Genomic DNA, 9,728 nt, shown 5'->3' with positions numbered 1-9,728 from the left:
ACATGATACCATAATTTTCCATACATGAATCTAACATGAGGCAGTCAAAATTCGTATCTAATTATTGTTTAACGTTTCGTATAATGATTCATTAGATTTATCAGGATTTATTAGGATTAAAAACACTTCTTCTAGATGTTTTGATGTGTAATCTGGGCCGTTGACCCACATACATTACATAATAATCCAACTTTTATATATGTTTTTATAAAGTGTATGAGTTAGCCGTCCAGCTTACACAATGTAATATGTGTATCGTATATGACTTTATCACCGTGAAATCGATATAGTGTTGAAATAGGTTACGAAAGTAGTAAAAAGTAAAATCACAAAAATACCGAACTCGGAGGAAAATTCAAAACGGAAAGTCCCTAATCAAATGGCAAAATTAAAAGCTCAAACACATCAAAAGAATGGACAACAACTGTCATATTCCAGACTTGGTACAGGCATTTTCTTATGTAGTAACAGCAACATGGTCTGTCGAAGTACATGGACCATTCAAGTATTCGTAGTTAATCCATGACATGGGCAAACTCTTTTTGTCTTAACTGTGCTATAATCTGGATAAGGCACAGTTAATGGTGCATTTACTACATCAGATATACTGCACAGTTTAAATGCACTATAGGCTCAAAATAACAATCAAGTAGACAAATACACAACTTTCTACAACTCCATCGTTTTGTAATATAAAAAAAGGAGTAAAATCGTTAGGGACGAGAGAAAGGCTCCTTCTTTTAATATGGTAGAAATTTAAACATTTTTGTACAATGTAAATCTTGAATAAATCCTCAAACTAAGTAAACAAGATTATTATTTTTTTTTTTGTAATTTCTGAAACAATTGAAAGGAAGTTTTAGAAAATCTTAATAATTTAGATTCGATTTGGATTAGATTTGTGCTGAACTGAATTTAATACGATTTTTTTTTATTTAATCTCGTGAAAGTTTTATTTCTGAACCGAATTTGATGCGGATACTATTTTCAGTATGTACCTAATACTTAATATATAAATAGTACACGTTGTTTTCCGTTTTACTTTGGCAAGACTTTCTTCAATTAATCTTTAAAGAAATAAAAGTGATTAATCTATACTCAACGGCCCTTTTACGTAATGATTTCATGTGAACTGATTTGAAGTACATCAAACGGAGCTAAAACTGTATGAACACAAAGAGATATGGGTATACGATAAGATGAGACAGAAACTCAACGACAAAAAATGCATGGTCAAATGATAACAAGAGGGCAACATACAGTTTTAACAATAAACAGGTGTATATGTAGTGCCTCAAGCATCTAGACATACAGATAACCACAGATAACCAAGAAAAACGTTTCTATATTCTTTCATTCAACATCCAACCATAACAATGGTGTGGTAAAAAACTGAAAAACATCAAAATAAGCTATTTTGAGAAATTTACAAAACACGTACACTTTTCAAATAATGACACAAACGGTGTACCATAGGAATATTTTTTCGCAAAATGAGTGTTCTGTAACAACGTTAATGTCCACTAAATTTGAGAGAACAGGTTATTAAAATGTTCATAAAAAGTATTTAAAGGGGAATTAAGCTTATCAAATGTTTCGTTACATGTTATTGTCACTGAAGTTCATACGTAGGTACACACACGTGATTATGCGGCATTTGTCCAAATCAAGTTTGTAAATTCACATTGATGACGTCATGTGTTAGAACGGTTATCGACCAATTAAAATCGTTTATGTTAGTTATTCTGCACAGCTCGGTCACCCGTTGAAAAGAACTCCTGGTCGTCCTTCGGGCCATGTAGGGTCACCTTAGCTATGAAGTTTAATTAACATATACCGACTTGATTTTTCAAAAACTATTACACAATTATGCAAATTTAAGAATTATTCATTGGAAAACAATTTGTATGATGGCATTCGATTGATTGTTGATACATCACCTCACCGCAAGTACTTACATCAAGCTGAAACATTTACTTTTTCAGTTGCACGTGTAATTCAAAATCTTTCTTCGATAATCCCTAACTCGACTTTTGAAATATACACAAAATATTTCCGAACAACAAGTTAAATTCTACGCTAAGCTGCAATCTGATTCAAAGCGATGTTAATCGTTATAAACGGCTCGTAACATCCAGCTTTTGATTAAGTTAACATATTAAGATAAGTCAATGAATATTGAACTATCAAGTATTTGACGCAATATCAATCTTAAAGAGGGAGGAGATATCAGGGGAATATCAAAATCCATCAGTCGAAAACAAACTAAAAGATATTAAATATACTCTTTAATACATTTCAAATAAATTCGTTAGTTTTCTGAGGAAAGAGCAATAACTCAATTTAGATTGCAAAAAAAAAAACAACAATCAATTGCCCCATAGTCGACAATATTAGCTTTCTTAAAGATACAGACTTTAGAAAGTTGATTTTTGGTACGAAACATTGCTAGAATTAAAGAAAAGTTATTAGGACAGTATTTTTAGTCCACAATATATAGATTCCCGTAGTTTTTCTGAACGTAATATGTACTTATCTCCCCAACCTATCAATTATTCACTCAAAAACACGTGTCTCATCACAGCGCAGAAAAAAAAAACTTCTCAGTTGGGTTCGGTCTAAGGAAAATAAATATTATTTAGTCTTTGGTATAATGCAGAGTGCATGCAGTGTCTAGTAATAAAAAATACCAGCTGCACACATCAACAAATCAGGATTAGCCATACTCTTACATCTGAATATCATGTTAATCTTCATAAAATGGTTGCGCCCATTATATTTAATGGTTGGGTGTAACATATAACTACGACTGATACTCTGAGTTTAAATATTTTCATATCAAAAACATTTCGGGCGGTACAAGTGGAATAGAACTGCTTATCCTCTCAAAACATTTTTTTTTTCACACACAGTTTAGATATATTGATATTGCTCAATCTTAAGTTTCTTGTGTATTCTGTTGTACACTTTTGATTGTTTTTTTATATCTTTTCAGGATATTGTCTGATCTTTTTCGACCTGTTTTTTTTTTTTTGCATTTTACAAATTTGTGTCTTTTCCTATAACTGTGTACACGTTGGTAAAATAAGTTTAAGTAATCAAAGTAATAAGAAATCAAAAGTCAACTTTCAGACGACTGCATTGGATAATTATAAATAAGAAGATGTGGTATGAGTGTTTCAAGCCCAGTACGATTATTGTTAGACAATGTTAGACAAGACACATCTACCAATTTCCTTTCAATGATCAATCATCAGACAAATGTATACAGTACATTATCGCGAGTGTTTCGGAGATAACTGTATTGTAAGCTCCGACGGCATCAATTGCTGGTTTGATAGTAGCAAATTTAAAAGTTTACTGGCTAAACGTTTTAAAAAATCTGTCGTCTTGCGCGTTCGTCTTCATAGCGTCTATAGTGAATTGATGCCTTGAAAATTTGTGACGTTATCCAATCAAAATGAACGTTACAAACGATGTTGCATTAGAATAGGTAGTATACGATATGAACAAAAGACTTTGTTCATGCTGTTTTATACTTTGTAGAAATGTAGTTTAGATCGTGCTATTCAAATATGTATATATAACAACAAGTATAGGCTATAAGTGGTTTGTTCTTCAATCTACTAGTTGTGAAAAAATGACACCTTGTGCAAGTATTATACAGGGGGAAACATAATCATGAGAAATTATAGAATAAAAAAAAATATGAGACGATAGCTCTTATCAATTGCTTTTAAAACATAAAAAAAATTAAAAATTGGGTAATTAGTAAAACAAAAAGAAAACTCTTCATTTCATTATAAAGTTATATTATTTATGTGTATCATTAACTCGACAATGACACTTTTTGTATTTGTATAAACAGTCGTAATAAGATGAAATCACACAGTTTTCATCACTTCAACGAACAGTCTTACAAATGAATTGCATTCCTGTCTCAAAATATTTGCTTATCTTTTTTTCTTTTTCAAAATCCGAATCTACAGATTTCTACTTCTGTCAGCAGCTGTTAACGATCAAAGATGAAGAAGACCCCCATTCTACAACCCCAAGATTAGCGGCGGAAGTCCTTTGTGGAGCAGAACTTACTTACCCTGTTAAAGCACTTAAATTAGTCCTCGTTTTTGTTACTATTTTGCTCATTTTTTTTATTTGTTTTGCCAATGAAACAACTATCCACCAGAGATCAAATGGCCCGGCTGTATTTTTGTTTTGTTGAAGTAGTGTATCTTTTTCCCTTTTGTATGTCCTTTGACACGGGTTTCATTCCCTGGGTGATATTTTTTTACCTCTTTATTTGTTAAAATATAAGAGCTAGAAGATATCTGCATCTTCAATAATGATAACTTTTTAGTAAAAATCATCAATAAAGGGGAATAACTCTATAAAGAGTTAACTAATCATTTCAGTTATGTTGACAAATATTTGTAGATCTTATCCTGCTGATAATCATTCCTTTTTAAAGTTTCTATTTATCTAAAATAGTTTTCAAGATAATGGGCAAAAATTGAAAAAAATGTTAAAAAAATCATTAAAGGGCAACAGCTCCAATAACGAGTTGACTGATTATGGCTAATTTGCGGATCTTGTCTTGCTGATTATAAGTGATTTTAAAAGTTTCTATCGTTCTATTACAGTTTTCAAGATAAAAGGCAAAAATGGGAAAAATCATAATTAAAGGGCAATAACTCCAATAAGGAGTCAACTAACAATTTCAAACATGTTTGACTTATTTGTAAATCTTGTCTTGCTGATCATTTTTGCTATTTAAAGTTTCTATTTATCTAATATAGTTTTTAAGATATGAGGCACAAACGCAAAAAATGGTAAAAATCGTCATTATAGGGCAATAAGTCTAATAAGGAGTAGACTGAAGATTTCTATCATGTTTGACTTATTTGTAGGTCTTGTCTTGCAAATCGTTTTTGCTTTTAAAAGTTTCTGTCTATCCGATATAATTTTCAAGATAACAGGCAAATGTTTAAAAAAAATGGTAAAATTCACCGTTTAAGGGCAATAACTCCTTAAAGAAATCGACTTAAATGAACAATAATTAGAGCTAAACATTCTGAACATTTTTGTACCTGTCAGATTTTCTCTATTTATACCGATTTACAAAATAAAAGGTAATCTTGCAATTTACCCCTATGTTATTTTTTAGCAATGTCGGCCATCTTGGTTGACAGGAGGGGTCACCTGACATTTGTTTCAAAGTAGATCCAATGATGATTGTGGCCAAGTTTGGTTGAATTTGGCCAAGTAGTTTCAGAGGAAAATATTTTTTTTAAAAAGTTAACAGACGATGACGGACGACGGACGCCAAGTGGTGATAAAAGCACATGTCTATGATTTACCACTTGTGTGTGGTGATTTTTCATTGGTAAATTAATATCATAATTAAATGGTAAGTTATTAAATGAAAGATCACAAAGTTCATATATTTGGTTTTATATATATATATATATATATATATATATATAAACACATGTCTATGACTTACCACTTTAATCTGGTTAATCATATTATTTTATTAAAAAAGCTTGAATATTATAATGTTTCAAACTGTACACTAGACTGGTTTAAGTCATACTTGTTTGAACGAAGTCAACAAGTTAAGGTCAATAACGTCATGTCTAATACTAATAGCCCGGATGTGCAATGGCGTAGCTGCTTGAAAACTGCTCTGTAGAAAAAGTGTGTATTCAACCTGTTGTGATCGGAATTCTTCGAAAAAAAAGGTACAATATATTCATTTGAATTTCAAGAAGCTTTTGGTGAGAAATATTTATCTTAAACTGTACCAATTTGAAAATTTTAATTTGAAACGGTATTGCTGTTCATCATGATTTGAAGCGTTTCCAACGAGTAACGTCATAATAACAACCCTGATTATTCTGTAACGTTTTCCTATTGTGTGTGCTACGTTCTGCAATTGTTTAAGAAAATGGCGTCTAGCAACAAAAACAATAAAAGTCAAACATGAAAAAACTTCAAAGCGCAGATAATAATAAAACTGTTCAACATAAAAATATATCAAGAGACTACACTTTAAATAAATCAAAGGCCTTATTGAAGAAACTAGATACAACGAGATCAGAACATTTAAGTTATAAATTGACCGGTGTTGGCCTTACGCTGTTTTTCAGCACGTCTAGTTTTGAAGTGTTTAAACGGGCATGCACATACTATTTTGAACATCTTAATACAAATGGAGGAGATAACAGAGAAATAGCATTTATTCCGATCAGCGATAAAAATAACAAAAATGCCGTTGAAGAACAAATTAAAGTTTCCGAAAAAGGTGTTGATTCGTTGGGAAGATCTATCAAACGAAAATGTTATTGCATCAATATATATTTCACAACATCTTCTGTACTCGTTAATGGAAAAGGACTGAACACATTTTGTGAAACAGATCTTCCGGTAATTGTAGTTAAAATGAAAGAATGTCAAATCAACGGGAAAGATGTAAATTTAAATGAGCTAAACAAAATTTTCGGGAGGTGATTTTAATGGAAAAACAAGGAAAAGAAGATTGCAATAACAATTCTGTAAAAGATTTAAATAAAACGGAACCAGTAAATTCCGGTAGTTCATGTACCATTCAAATATCAAGTTCCGATAACAACACAATAAAATCAATAAAAGATGATGTATCGTCGAATACAGATCGGGAACTGTCAACTGCGTCAGTAGCTACAACTACAGATACTCCAGATGATATACAAGCAAAAATTAAAGATATAAATTCGACTAATTCAAATGATAAAAGCACATGTTCAGATGAAATTGATGACAAATTACCACAGTTGAATATGCAAGACTTCATTACAACTCTAAGCAAATTAACTACTGTTGTAACACATTTAAAAGACAAAGTTGACGAATTAGAAATATCTATACAAGCAAACAATTTGTCAAATGCGAGTAGTATGCAAATTTTAAATGATCGCATGACAGCTTTGGCAAAGGTGCGCATGCAACATGATCAACAGTCAATGGATAACATGCAGGATATTGAAGTAGAAATTCAAAATGTTAATAAAAATTTGGATAAAAAAGTTAACATGTTACAAGGAAAAACACAGAGCATAAGTGATAAAATAAAACTCTACGAAGCGGAAACAGTTAAATTACAAAAAAGCTTTACGCAGGTGGAAAATCTCAGTAACCAATGTACCCAAATGTTAGATGAAGATCAAACAATTCCAAAAACAACATTTGAAAATTTATTACAAGAACCTATACATGAACAAGAACAGCTTATCTTTGAAACAGAACAGCCAATAAATGCTGATTTAATTAAAGAACCACAAAATCCTGTGTATGACACACAACTGAAAATGCCTTTATCAGGAAGTAGAGTTTTAATTGCAGGAAGTTCAGTTCTAAAAGGAATAAACCCATCTAAATTAAAAGAGTATATAGATGTTCATGTTCACAGAGGAGCAAATGTTCTAGATTTGTACGATGACATAAGAAGTATGGATCTGAGTTCATACAATACAATGATAATTCATGTCGGGGGCAATGATGCAAGCAGCAAAATGAATGTACAACAATTTGTGGACATTTACCAAGAAATTATTAACTATGTAAGAAGTCAAAACTGTCGAGCAATTGTGTCTGGAATATTGCCAAGGATACAATGTGATATCACTGAATATGACACAATCCTAAAACAAATGTGTCATCATAATGATGTCAAATTTATATCAAATTATGAATCTTTTGTCTACAAGGATGATCATATAGCTAAATCATTTTACATTATAGATGGCATGCATCTAAATAGATATGGAACAATAAAGCTGTTGACAAATGTAAATAAAATAATTAAAGTATTCAAGGGAAAACCACAACAGTATCATTTGAACCAACAAAACAGAAATAGATTCCAAAGTTCCGGTCACCAATATTACACAAACAACCTCAGAAGGAGCCCTATAAAACCAAGATATCAATCACGGAGTAACATGAACACAACAGAAAGCAGAAGAAATTTCAACCATTCAGGAGTCAACACTAAAAACGTAAAGGACAGGAATGATCTCAATATGAACTCTCGTGACTCGTGGGGAAACAATAATGCGCTAAATAGACAAAATGTAGATAGAGCACCATTTTTTGACTTCGTAAGTCAGATTATATTCAGAGGTAGCATTTAGCTTGTTCTAATTTTTCAAACAGATATAATATTTTAAATCTGTTATGTGATCAATGTAGTAGTATACAATGTACATGTAATATAAACAACATTAATAATATTAATTGGGGAAAATCTCAAAAGAGAAATAGAAAGAGTCAAAATAAAACACATAGTTCTGTAAATAGAAGTAGAAATAATGAAGCAAGTTGGTTACTTAAAAAAGGGTTTAAACTAGGTTGTTTAAATATTCAACATTTACAACCCAAAATTGAAGAAATAAAATTCCTATTAAAATATGAACAATTATTTGATATATTTGGTATGGTAGAAACATTTTTAAATGATGAAATTGGTACCGAAACATTACAAATTGAAGGTTACAAAATAGAAAGAAAAGATAGAAACGCTATTAATGATGGCGGAGGTGTGATTGCGTACATACGAAGTAGTGTATGTTACCAGAGAAGAATCGATTTAGAAATAGGTAGTATTGAATCTTTATGGATTGAACTTATTTTTCCAAACACAAACTCTATTTTAATAGGCATTTTTATCGTCCACAGAGTTCATTGCAATCTTGGATTGATTCAGTTGAAAAAGAAATAGAAAAAGCGTCAGCAGAAAATAAAGAAATTATACTTTTAGGAGATTTCAATATAAACTATTCACATATAGATCATACAGTTGTCGGAAATCAAAAATGGAAGGACTGTATTAATTTGTATGGTTTACAACAAATTGTACATAAACCCACAAGAGTAACAGATAAATGTGTAACTACTATAGACCATATTTATACTACCGATGTAGACCATATTACAGAAGTAAATGTGCCTAGTTATGCTGTCAGTGATCATTATCCTGTTTGCGTAACAAGAAAACTTAACCCAAAAATATCAAAAATGGAGCATTTGTCCATAGAATATAGATCATTCAAACAATTTGATAAAAATAAATTTATTGAAAATTTAACAAATACTCCTTTTCATCTCATTGAATCGATTGGAGATGTTGATGAAGCAGCTAATTATTGGTATAATCTATTTCTGAGCACCCTAGACAAGCATGCTCCTAAGAAAATTAAAAGGGTGAAAAATACTCAACAACCAGAGTGGTGGACTTCTGATATAAATAGCGCTAGACACCAAAGAGATTATTTTCATAGAATTGGGGATATATATAATTATAAAATTTGGCGTAATAAGGTCACATTTTTAGTAGAACAGGCAAAGAAAAATTATTTCCAAAATACTATCTCAAATTGTAAAGATAGTAAAACTATCTGGAAGTATGTCAAAAGTCTAAATCCAAAAACATTACATAATAATATCACGCATTTGGAATATAAAAATAGTGTAATTCAAAATGATGTTGATATAGCAAATACATTTAATGTGCATTTCACAAATATTGCTGAAGGAATAGTTGATAACAAATTATGTAATAATGCTGAAGGTCCAAGTTTAGATGTACTCAACAAATTTGTGAAATCAAAGTTACAAAGGGGTAGTGAAAAATTCATTATACCAGAAATGAGTATTTTAGATGTAAAAATGTATTTAAAAAAACTTGACAA

The sequence above is a fragment of the Mytilus californianus genome, unplaced genomic scaffold (genome assembly GCF_021869535.1).
Source record: "Mytilus californianus isolate M0D057914Y unplaced genomic scaffold, xbMytCali1.0.p SCAF_7, whole genome shotgun sequence".
Classification (NCBI taxonomy): Eukaryota; Metazoa; Mollusca; class Bivalvia; order Mytilida; family Mytilidae; genus Mytilus; species Mytilus californianus.
This window is presented reverse-complemented; position numbering follows the sequence as displayed.